This window comes from Periplaneta americana, chromosome 17 (assembly GCF_040183065.1).
Source record: "Periplaneta americana isolate PAMFEO1 chromosome 17, P.americana_PAMFEO1_priV1, whole genome shotgun sequence".
Taxonomy (NCBI): Eukaryota; Metazoa; Arthropoda; class Insecta; order Blattodea; family Blattidae; genus Periplaneta; species Periplaneta americana.
In genome coordinates, this window is record NC_091133.1 from 5313685 (window position 1) to 5326910 (window position 13226).

At 35.8% G+C, this 13226-nt stretch overlaps 1 protein-coding gene across 3 annotated transcripts in view; it reads right to left on the minus strand.

The window, feature by feature from the left end:
• LOC138693048 (zinc finger protein ZFP2-like) overlaps positions 1–13226 on the minus strand; it is an 86053-nt gene that overhangs the window by 55416 nt on the left and 17411 nt on the right. The window contains exon 1 of one of the 3 annotated variants that reach the window (XM_069816597.1): positions 11164–13181. The exons of the other annotated variants lie outside the window; for them this stretch is intronic. The gene's annotated coding sequence lies outside the window, so the exon portion shown is untranslated. Of the gene's footprint in view, positions 1–11163; positions 13182–13226 lie in introns of those variants that run through there. 3 annotated transcript variants of the gene reach the window in all.

The window sequence follows — 13226 nt, forward strand, 5'->3', positions numbered from 1 at the left end:
ATAGACCTCCAATTAAATCCCATAAATCCAAGTATATGATGACAGCTCTTGGCGCTCACATTTCATGGGGCTCTTCCTTTTCTAATGCCCAAAGATATGAACTGCTATTAAAATAATGATCTGTGAGCAAAACTTCACTGCCGAATAATAACAGTTCTCAGCGTGACAATATCTTCAGATTTTTTTTATACAATATTTACCTACTGGCCTGAATACAAGCCGCACTTTTTATCCAATTTTCAACTGCAAAAAATCAGTGTGCGGCTTAAATTCGCTACCTACGCTTTTAGATATTGTGTGGTGTTTAAAAATATGGCATGCTCATTTGTAACAATACAGCTAGCGTCTGTAAGCGAAACTGGCGGCATTTCATGACGCAACAGTGCGAAATTTTACCTGGTGTTAAAACTGTGTTTCATTATTGTTTCGTAGGCTTGTATATTTCAGCTCAGTTTCAGTAAGAAGTTGGATACTGGTAAGAAAGCCTGTTTCACGCCAATACAGGTGATCATTTTGAGCGAAAAGCATCAAGCCAAGCAATTTGGCATAGTTACACAATTGTGCATTATGCCAAAATCACAACCAACAGAGATGCTGGAAGAAAGTATGGATTCGACGAATGTAATGTGCGACGTTAGGTTGCTTCTGAAGAAAAATTAAAAAAAAAAAAAAACAGTTTCAACGAGAAAATCGTTCAGGGGACCGAAATGTAGCAAATATCCTTAACTTGAAGCACGATTATTTCCTACGTGCAAGATAAGAGGAAAGCTTGGATGCCTATCTTACGAGAAATAATCTAACTGAAGAAAATAGTGAGAGTGATGAAGTGAATACTGGCAGTGATGGTATGTGTGCTGTACCATACGTTAGGAAAAAATGCTTACACATGAGTAGAAGAAAATAAATGTTTCTTCCCTTAATCTGTGTGCAGGTTATTTTCGGTCCAATACGGTAATATGAAATACTGCTTTCCTTAAAGCAGTCTCACTCATTGAAATCGAATTTTTGGTAGTTTTCTGTACCAATATTTTGTATTCTTGTAGCTAATGGGAATGTTAAGTACAATATTTAATTCTTGTACACATTCTAGTAATAATAGTGAACAATGAAGGGCAATTTATCTTTATGATTTCTGTCAAACAAAATTATGCACAGGAAAATGTTTGATATGATCGCTTGTACGACCACAATCTGATCAACTTGTGTAAAGACAGCCTGCAGATTTCTGGTACAATTTCTAAGTAAGAAAGAATATTGCTATGAATTCTAAATTTTTGCGTAATATAATTTACGTCTTCTATCTTATATATATACATATATATATATATATATATATATATATATATATATATATACACACACATGTACCGGGTGTTTCAGACCACCCGCATCAGCCTTTTTTCTCAAAAACCATATGATACTGGTTGTTCATAAAAAAAATTTGATAACCGAAACCTATGTAAAGAATCCATTGGTGTTAGTACTATTTCCGGTAACAAACCGGAAGTTGGGGTACCTGTGGCCAACTCCAAAATTTCAAATGAGTCATTGAAGGTGCCATTGGAAACTACTTTTAAAAAGAAACAACTTTCACTGAAAAAATTTTTTTTCTAACATTTCTTGTTTACTCACAAAGCAACAAAAATTTTATTTTCTGAGAAATGTATGTTGTTTATGTACGTACACTCTTCATAGTAAGTGTTCAAAATGTCCGCCACCCTGTGCTAAACAATGTTCTGATCTCCTCCTAACATCCGTGATTGCACTTCAGCACAGCTGAGAGAACCACAGCCTTATCTACTTCTTTGTTTCATGTCTTATCTAGTTGTTGGACGCATCTGGTAAATCATGTCTTTAATTCTCCCCCACAAGAAGGATTGCCCGTGACTTAGGATTGCATAATAATACAACGTTTAGAATTCTCAAAGACAACAAATTTCATTCATACCATATTTATTTCTATCAGGAACGTGCGGGAAATGACTTCCAGACTCGTGTTGATTTCTGCAACTGGTTTCCAAACATGAATCGTGATTTCGAGCTCAGAATTCTGTGGACTGATGAGGCAGCTTTCAAAAGTAATGGCCAGGTGAATCTCTACAATGCCCATTACTGGTCTCAGGTTAATCCACACTGGGTCTGTGAAGCGGATTACCAGCATACGTGGAGCCTCAACACATGGTGTGGCCTCCTCGGACACCGAGTCATAGGACCATACTTTTTTGAGGAGAACTTGAATGGTACAATGCACACTTCCTCCGAAACATTTTGCATAATATTGCCCTTGTGCTTCGGTTAACGATGTAACTTCAGCAAGGCAGCTGTCTGGCTCACTTTTTACGTAGGGCTCGGTGAGTTATTAACCGGTTATTCCCCTACAGTGAATTGGACAGGGAGGACCAGTAGCCTGGCCTGCCTGATCTCCTGACTTCGCTCTAAATGACTTCTTGTGGGGGAAAATTAAAGACATGTTCTATCAGGTGCATCCAACAACTAGAGATGATATGAAACAAATAATTAGAGAAGTCTGAATGTCTTGTCTCCGTGCAATCGCGGATGTAAGAAGGAGATCAGAACATTATTTTGCACAGGGTGGCGGACATTTAGATTACTTACTATGAAGAGTGTACGTACATAAATAACATACAACATTTCTCAGAAAATACAATTTTTGTTGCTTTGTGAGTAAACAATAAAAGTTAGAAAATTTTTTTTTTTCCAGTAAAAGTTGTTTCTTTTTAAAAGTAGTTTCCAATGGCACCTTCAATGACCCATATTCTCATTTGAAATTTCACCTACTTCCGGTTTGTTACGGGAAATGGTACTGCCACCAATCGATCCTTTACATAAGTTTTAGTTATCAAATTTTTTTTATGAAAAACCAATATCATATAGTTTTCGAGAAAAAAGTCTGATACCAGTTGTCTGAAACACCTGGTGTGTGTGTATGTGTGTGTGTGTGTGTATATATATATATATATATATATATATTAGTCATTAAAATATAGCATTAACTAGAATTAATTATCTAACTGGATCTATGTGTTTGATTTTACTTACAGTATATAGTGTGACAGCCGCATCGAGAATCGAAAGCACGTCCCACAAAAGGTAGGGCGTGCGAGAAGACAGGCGGCGCGGCGAGGGTAAGGAGGCTGCAGCCGCGCGGGTCTGGAGGGGACGGACGTAAGAGAGAAAGCTGCGTGATGCTGGCAGCTGTGTGCGGAGAGAGCACTGCGGCGTGAAGCAAAGGGGGGAAGCTGGAAGTTTCGGAAAGCTATGCGAGCCGATTATTGTAACGAAACGTCCGGAAATCGAAGGCTCGCGAAGTGTTACTTAGCAATAAATAGAATAGCAGTTCAGTTTTAGTTTGGACAGCAAGCCAGTCAGTTTTTGTGAAGCAGCCTTCGAGACTGGGGTTCGACTTGAGGAGTTTGTGAAGTAGCAGTGAGCGTCCAGGCGGAAGCAACGCGGCCGGAAGTCTTGAGTTCGAATGCAGTGGACTGTCTCCGGAAGTCTTGGGTTCGATATACTGTGAACTTAAGTGAATTAGCTAGAAGAACTAGCCAAGGCAAACGAACTGTGATCTGAGAACTGACAGTTCGAAATATTCATAACGTTATATTACATATTAATATATAACTGTTAATAACAGTTTTATTTCGACCATCAGAGGCGAATGCCATGATATGTTCATGTGTCATAATAAATTTCATATACTGTATAAGCCTAAGTAGTACTCAGTTGGTAATGTTATGTTTAAAAGGCGCGTCAAGAGTAGACTCATTCACTGGTATCGGAAATATACAGTAATAAATAACACCTTTAACAGATAAACGCAATTTATAATTGTGTAAGACCGAAAAAGACAACAGCAACATCACCTTTTGAAACATTAGGGAAATTCACTATTCAAACACAAGAATATCACCTACTTATTGTCACGATTTAAATTAACACAAAAATGAAAAACAAGTTGTAGAAGAAGGTGCAACATCATATTTGGAAAAAATATTTGGCAACCGGTAAGATTCGTAAAAATTCGGATATAGTGTCGAATAAATATCAAATATTTTCAACACTTTCCAGATCAGACTTTGAATAACAAAAATATTTGTAGACCATTACATATTTGACATTAAAAAAATTAACAAAGATCTTTATAATCTGATAATCTTGAAACAATAAGTAAAATATTCGGCTGTAATGACCGGAAGAGTAAAATTTTGAAAAGCAAGCAGCTAATATGTCCATCAGATGTAACTGGAAAGAAGGATAAGTACCTAACATGAACAGTATTAGTCTAAAAAAGTGGTAATCAACCATTTTTGTACTCAAACTTGTACCCTAAATTATATATAAGTATATCTAAACTAAATTAAACTCAATTTATCAACTACATATTAAATCACTCAGTTTTAAAGTATAAAAAAAGAGAATAATGCTCTTAAATAAATAATTAAAAAACAACGTTACAGATATCACAGAAAAGAAAAGTTTTCTTATTGTATTATTAACTTAAGTGGTTCTGTCCTGTTAATGAGATGCCTGATGTTTCCTGCACGCCAGCACTCGATTCTTTGTGAGTGTGGGTATCAGAGGCGGTCCTGTTGCTTCCTTCTTCAGGAATAAATACGACACTGATGACACATCATATTCCATTACAATTCACTTTACTTCTGGGTATACCGATACATGGTAACTACGAAAGTTTCGGCCAATCATAAAGAATATAAAAGCACTTGTTATTGAATAACTACACTAGTGGTCAAAAGTTTTCGAGCAGCTATGAAAACAACTATATACTTTATTTCAATGTACAAAAACATTAGAAGAACTAAATAGAGCAATAAAATAAATAATTTCTCTCTCTAGCATTATGATATATATGTACGTATGTATGCAGTCCTTTTTTTCTGGAAAAAAGTTTACCGGAACTCTATCACTCGATCACATTATACAACAAAAACATAGGTTTAAAAATATTAGGCCTACAAACCTTATATTACAATAACTTCCAAATGGAGCTCATCGATTTTAAGCATAACAGAAATTTTGCGATTTCGAGCTATAGTTTCAGGATCAATAACGGAAGATGGCAGCACTAGATTGCATGAGTTACTTTTGCACCAACGATAACAATGAGAAAATGTAAACTCTTGGACTCGGCAGTGGTGGCAATTTTAATTTTCAATTTTGCTTATAAAATATATCTCGTTGGAATTTGTAAAGGCAAAAAGTTTACCGGAACGCATTCCGGACCGTTCCGGCTGAAAAAAAAGCGCTGTATGTATATATTTATTTACACTGCAAGTGGGCAAGCACCTGGTGGCAGTGGTACAAACAATATAAACAATACACAATAAAATTACAATACACAATACAATTAGATACACAATACAATTATATACACAATACAATAAGAATATACAATACAATTGAGACTCGGAATCCAAGAGGGACCCAATATTTAATCACTTTCAAAATGTATTTCTCACGCTAAATAATTAGTAGAAGCTTGTTGCCATAGTTATATGAAAATATGTAATGGAGATGTACTTACGAAACAAAAAATAATTAGTCAGAGGCATTTTGTAGCAACAGCAAACATTTTTTTCAATTTCCCAAAAGTTTGATGTAATAGACTTGGGCCCCTCTTGGATTCCGGGTCTCAATTATACACAGCAATTACAATAATAATAATATATAAAATAACCTAATTAATAAGTGAATCTAATTTTACATTACAACCTACATATGTATAGGCCCTAGATGAGTTTCACATTAGTACGGATAATAATTTTTCATTTTACTCTCATCCCACTCACTGCACTGGCACTATGACACATTTCACCGACACTTTAGAACACATTTCACTGACACTATAAATTATCACTGATCGAAACTATTCACTACACTGTAAAACCATAACTTCACTGACTCACCATGCTTCACTGATACAACAGTTCAAATAACACATACAATTACACCCTTATTCATACTTATAAAGAAAACTACATTTAAACTGAACTTACAATTCAAACCAATGGAGTAACTCGTGAAGCTAAATAAATACATGTCACCTTAAAAAAAATAAATGTCACCTTAACTTTAATTTACACTTTATACACAATGTTTCAAGTTATTCTTGAATCTCCTTAAGGAAGGACAGCCCTCAAAGACCGCTGCAGGTAGGTCATTCCAATCATTTATATTTCTATTTAAAAATGAGAATTTACCTATATCCACTTTCTGTTTCTTTTTTTTTATTATTTTAGTAAGTTATTTCACGACGCCTTATCAACATCTTTGGTTATTTAGCGTCTGTATGAGATGAAGGTGATAATGCCAGTGAAATAATTCGGGGTCCAACACCGAAAGTTACCCAGCATTTGCTCATATTGGGTTGGGGCAAAACTCCGGAAAAAACCTCAACCAGGTAACTTCCTCAGACCGGGAATCGAACCTGGGCCACCTGGTTTCGCGGCCAGACGCGCTAACCGTTACTCCACAGATGTGGACTTTTCTGTTTCCTACATTTGATTTTAGGCTGCAAAAGGGTATCTGTCGGATACAGGGGGGAGAGCCATTAATCCTTCCCATTGAAGGCTTTAAGGAACCAACCTGGACAAATACCCAATGTCCCATCCCTACCTTCCCGTCGTGCAACTGGTAGTAAGCATAATTTTACGAGCTGAACTAAAGGGAGGGGCTACTCATCCATTAGCACTGGTCAGCTTGATGAGTTAATGACTGAATTTGGTATAATTTTCCCCTATCAAATACCTAATTCCCTCTTTACCCTTTCCTATCCAGTCCTCTGACTGAATTCTTACTTTCTTCGACCCCGACGGCATTAGAGCATTCGAGGCCTAGGGGTTCATTTCCCTTTCCTTCCTCCTCTTTCTACTTTTCTGTTCCTAGTGCTGACCTGCTATGGCACTAAAATCGTCCTCCAGTGGCTTAAGGAGGGAAAGCTGGTGATCAACAAGATCTCCCAGCTAGGTCCAATGGACCTGTCGACCAACAGCAGGTGTGGTCCTCCAGACATTCTGGGGGTTGTGTGTGAATGAAGTAGCCACCAAAACGTTAAAATATGATGTTCACTTAAATCGGCTACAACTTGCCATTTAACTCCATAAATGAGTACCATTAAGGTAAAATTATCCGGAGGTAAAATAGTCCCCAAATCGGATCTCAGGGCGGGGACTACTTTAATGGTACAGAATCAACTAAACATCTTACAATGGAATGCTGGCGGTATAACATCAGCCAAGAAAACTTACAAATTAAACCAAACCCTTTAACTCTATTAAATATAGAATATAATCTAAATTTAACAGAAGAAATACTGAAATCAGAAGTAAACACTGAAATACTGAAACAATTGTCTTTAGAGACAATTAATATTAGGTACCCTCCACAAAATTGGCTTCATTTATACACCGACGGATCCTTGATCTCCAGAGAACAAGGTGCCGATGCAGGTGTTACGTGCTGTCTCTTCTCACTTTATAGATCTCTTGGATATGGAACAACAAGTTTTGATGGTGAAATCATTGCAATAAGTGAATGTCTCAGGAATCTTCTATGCCACATCAATAAATTTAAGAATGCAGTTATATTGTCAGACTCCAAAGCAGCTATTCTATCAATAGTCTCTAAACACACACCTTCATCTCAAACAGCAGAAATAACTAAAATGCTCTCTCAATTAATATCACTCAATAAAAGAATTGTATTCCAATGGATACCATCCCATTGTGGAATCCTGGGAAACGAGAATGCAGTTGCTTTAGCAAAGAAGGGCAGCACTGCTACTTACAGACCTGTTACTAAATCTACGTATTACTCTGTGAAGAGATTTATTAAATCTACATACTTAGACTTCAACAAACAAAATTTGATAACTCAATCCCAAGGGAAAAAATGGAACTCTTTGCATCAAAATCCACAGTTAATTCCCGATTTACCACGAAAATCGTTTGTAGCTGCATTTAGATTGGCCAAACACCTGTATAGAATTGGAATATATCAGTCCCCTAACTGCCCATTGTGTAACTCAAACCAAGAAATGGATTCGGAACACCTCAAAATCTGTGCTTCAGTGGCTGGTCATGATAATATCTTTGAAAAATATTAGAGTGCAAGAGGTCAAATGACTTTATTGTCAAACGCCTGGCATTAGAAAACAACAACAACAACATTTGATTTTAAAATCATGATCATTCCTACCATAGTATGTTGGCTTCTCTAACCGAGCCGTTATGTCTATGCATGCTTTTTGACCTAGATGTGCTCTATACAATGATGTTATTCTAGTTTTTCTATGTCTTTTTCCAATGTTCCCATTTAAGTTGTTTTATCGTATCATTTCCGTCTTCTCTTTTACCTTTAACAAATTTAGCTGCCCTATACTGGATTCTTTCTAAGGAATTTATCTAATATATTCTATAGGGATCCCAACATATATTCCGTACTCCATTAATGGTCGCACTAACGTTGGATATGCTATTTCCCTCGATTTGGGACTAGTCTTTTTCAAGATTCTCATAATAAAATGAAGTGCTCTCCTTGCTTTACCCGTAACATTATCAACATGCTCTCCCCAAGAAAGTTTGGAGTTTAAATACACTCCTCGGTATTTACAACATTGTTCTTGAGGAATTACAACACCACTGAATTTGTAATTTAGACTAGTTTCCTCTCGGATTTTACAAAATGTTACATATTTACTTTTAGAACCATTAATTTTCATCCTATGCATTAATGGCCGGTTATAAATTTTATTAAAGTCTGTTTGAATGCATCCACATTTGAATTATTTCTAATCTTTCTATAAATAATGCAGTCCTCTGCAAATAGCCTCACATTTGATGTAATATTCTGACATAAGTCATTTACGTGTATTATAAAGAGTAATGGCCCCAGAACACTACCCTGTGGCACCCCTGAATTTACATTCCCAATTTCCGATATTTCGTGACCTACTGTAACTCTCTGGGTTCTACCTTTCAAGAATTCTTGGATCTATAGCACAACTCATCTCATCTCACTACATCTCGCCCCCCCCCAAAAAAAAAAGTAAAAAATTGCACAAAATTGTAAAAATTGTAGAAAATTACTAAATTGTAAAACTATAAAAATTTGTAAAAATTGTAATTGTAATATTGTAAAATGTTGACTTGTTCCACATCTTAAAGCTTCATTGCTCATGTACGATCTATGGAATAAAATAAATGAATGAATGAATGAATGAATGAATGAATGAATGAATGAATGAATGAACTCTTTTATCTATTCCTAGCCTACTTAATTTATCTATTAATATATTATGCAGCACTAAATCAAATTCTTTCGAAAAATCAATCACAACTGCATCGATTCTTCTATCTCCCTCTTCAGCTAGATCCTGAACCAGCGACATAATTTGACTATCACACCTAAAACCATGCTGGCGTTTATAAAACCAGTCTTTTGCATTTAGAACATGACGAATATAATCCGATATCAAATACTCCATGACTTTACATGCGACAGATGTAAGGCTAATCAGTCTGTAGTTTCTGAGATCTACTTTATTTCCACCTTTATATATGGGTACCACTATAGCTGATTTCCAGTCACATGGAATATTGGCATTGTTTATGGAAACATGAAATCTACGCATTAAGAATAGAATTATGGCCTCGGAACCTAATTTAAGAATCTCTGTGGCAAATACTACCTGGTCCTCTAGACTTTCGATTTTTATTCTCTCTCTAACTACTTTGGAAGTTATTTTGAAAGTCGTATTTGTTTCACAGTCACACTCTGTGACACAACCACCCGTATCAGCAGTATTATTATTAGTAGTATTAGTATTATTTATTAATAGTTCAAAAGTACATAAACTTAATATTAAAACTGATACATGCACAAATAGTGATATTATTATTATTATTATTATTATTATTATTATTATTATTATTATTATTATTATTATTACTGAAATGAATACGAATTTAATAAGTTGGCTTTTTCTTTGTCATCAGTTAGACTTTCTCCGTTTTGATTTCGTAAAAGCACTACCCCTTCATTTTTACCTTTTCTCCTACGTACATAATTATAAAGCTGTCTCCAATTGTTACTTTCATCTTCTTTTAAAATAGTTTTTAGAAAATTTTCCTGAGCTATCCTTTTTTCGTACTCAAGTTTTTTAATTAATTCGACATATTTATCCCAATGCTCATGGCTTTGCTTACGTTTACTAAATGCGCGCCTTGTCTTTGTCTTTAAGTAACGAATATAATTAGTGTAATATTCTGGACCCGGATTTTTCTTAATTATTTTAGAAGGTACACATTTTACTAATGCCTCCAAAATTATAATCTTAAATTTATGCCACAAGTACTGCATATTCCCTATAATCCTTAGAAAGTCCTCATGCTTTTGTCGTAGAAATGTTTGTAATTCATGGACATCGGTTTTGTTGAAGTTCCAGACAGACACTGGACTTGACCTCGGATTTACTGTGTTCTCCCAGAAGATTTCTAATAAGACGCTATTGTGATCGCTTATTTTATGAAGACTTTCAGAGTTGACAAAGAGAGACACAGGTCTTTGTAGGTAAACATCTAAGAGGGCATTGTCATGCGTCGGGCCATTTACTACATGCGTGAAATCTTTATGCCAGATCAATTCATTAACAAGGGTCTGTGTCTGAATTTGTACCTGAAATCCCGTTCCAGTTAATTTTTGGGAGGTTTAGATCACCAGAAATTACTACGTTTCGGTCTTCTGATACTGTATTAAGACAGTCATTAAGTCTGTGCAAAGTTAAATTGTTTAATTCACTGGGTGGTCTGTAACATGTTAATACATCTAAGGTTTCCCGCCCATTTCTTATCTGAACATTTAATATTTAAACTTCCTCATGTATCCACAGAAGATTGCTACTTACTTCTATCTTAGTACAAACGAAAACTCCCCCTCCTTTCTCACTTCTATCCTTTCTGAATCCGACCTAAAAATTTACGAGTCATTTATGTCTTCCCTAAGCCATGATTCCGTTCCAATTATTACATCTAGATTTTAAACATTGACTAAGTTCCAAAACGGAATAAGTTTATTTCTAATACTTCGGCAATTAACCTGCAGTAGTCTTAATGGGCCTGTCCTTACTTGAACATTCTGGATCTCCGTGGTACCTCGTTGTCACTGCTGGTCTCCGCCACTCACTGGTAGGTCTTTGATCTCACTGACCACTGGTAACCCCTCGCCCCCGCCATTCGCTGGTAACTCCTCGCCCCCACTGTCCGCTGATGGTCCTTCGGTCCTGCTGTCCGCTCATATGTCCTCGACTCCACCACCCCAAGCTGTAGAAACCACCCGCGCAAGGAGGGCTCCCATATGACAGAATATTCAAAACAAAAACCCAGTTTTAACCACAAATCCATAGTTGTGATATGTGATCGAAAACTTTTGACTGGTAATGTAATTAAAGAACACATAGTGCTCATGCAAAAAGCAAATGCGTATTTCATTGACGGGAAACCAGACAGACCTTTGGAAACTGAGACAAATGTCATTGCAAACTGAAATTGAAATGGTATCTCCTGGTATAGAGCCATTCCCTTCATTTTCATCTGACAGTTAAGTGTCGAAATTCAATTGTCTCAAATTTAAAATCTGATACCCATATCGTTAACGACCCACTCAAAGGATTTCTTTTTAAATCGTTTCAACTTTGCAAAATGAATGCATTGTTGAGGTTGGTCACAATTACATCCAGATATTCGGCACAATTTCTCTTTTGAATGACATGTTATCTAGTCTTGATCTAAACTGTTGATTGAATGGTTGCAGTACGAAGAGTATCAGTGTAAGGAAGAAATGTTAGGGTTAATATGATCACTAGGTTAGGTTAGGTTATGATGGCTATGGGCAGGACGACCCTTTGCACACGTCGGCCATACTGAGACCTTTGTGCACCCCGAATGTTATGGGACGAATGAGGATTACGGTGTACCAGCCCACCGGCCGCATGTGACTCCCTCACCTTCTCACCCCTACTCCCCCCCGTTCTAAGTTCATACCACCAAAGTGACCAAGCAGCACAGGATCCATTCCAACGGACTTTCCAGGTGTCGAAACGCCCTTGGAAGTGCTCTCATGAAATGAATCCTGGCAGAGATATTGCGGAAGGCTGACAACCCAGCAACGGTTGCAGAGAGGACGTCCCCTCTCATAAAATATATAATAATATAATGGGAAAAAATTGTCATTTTTGAATGACATATGTGAAGGTTTTGTCAACTATTTTCAATCTGTTTATTCTTCAACTGAACCCACTTATAATGTGGACCCTGTGTGTCATGTATCAACTGATATAGTCAATGATTGTAATCTCTTAAACATAATGTATTTTACACATGAAGATGTAAAATGTGCTATAAGACAATTACGTCCAAAAAATCTGCAGGACCAGACTGTATACCACCTTATGTATTTAAAGCTTGTGCAGATAATTTAGTATCACCACTAACTAGTATATTCAATCTCATTATAAAACACAACTGTTTTCCTAAAGAATGGAAATGTACAAAAATTACTCCAATATTCAAGTCTGGTAAAATTAACGAAATTCAAAATTATAGACCTATTGCAGTTTTATCGACACCAGCTAAAATATTTGAATCATTAATATATAAACAAATTTATACTTACGTAGCAAAATCAATTTCACATGATCAACATGGGTTTATGATTGGAAGATCAAGTGTTACAAATTTACTACGTTTCACTCAATTTGTTTCCACCCAACTAGATAATAAATTACAAGTTGATGTTATTTATACAGATTTTCAGAAAGCATTTGATAAGGTTGACCATGATATTCTTTTATTAAAATTGAAAGAATATGGATTTTCTTTCTCATTGCTATCGTTAATTAAATCATACTTGAAAGGAAGAGTACAAGTTGTGAACTTTCATGGACATACTTCTAAGCCTTTTACGGTAAATTCTGGTGTGCCTCAAGGTTCCAATCTTGGTCCATTATTATTTTTATTGTTTGTTAATGATATTGTGAATTGTGTACAACATTCTAAAATTTTATTATTTGCGGATGATATTAAATTGTATAAAGAAATCAAAACTATATCAGATTGTAAGCTACTTCAAACAGATATTACAAACTTACATATTTGGAGTATTAATAATAAATTGTTATTTAATATAAATAA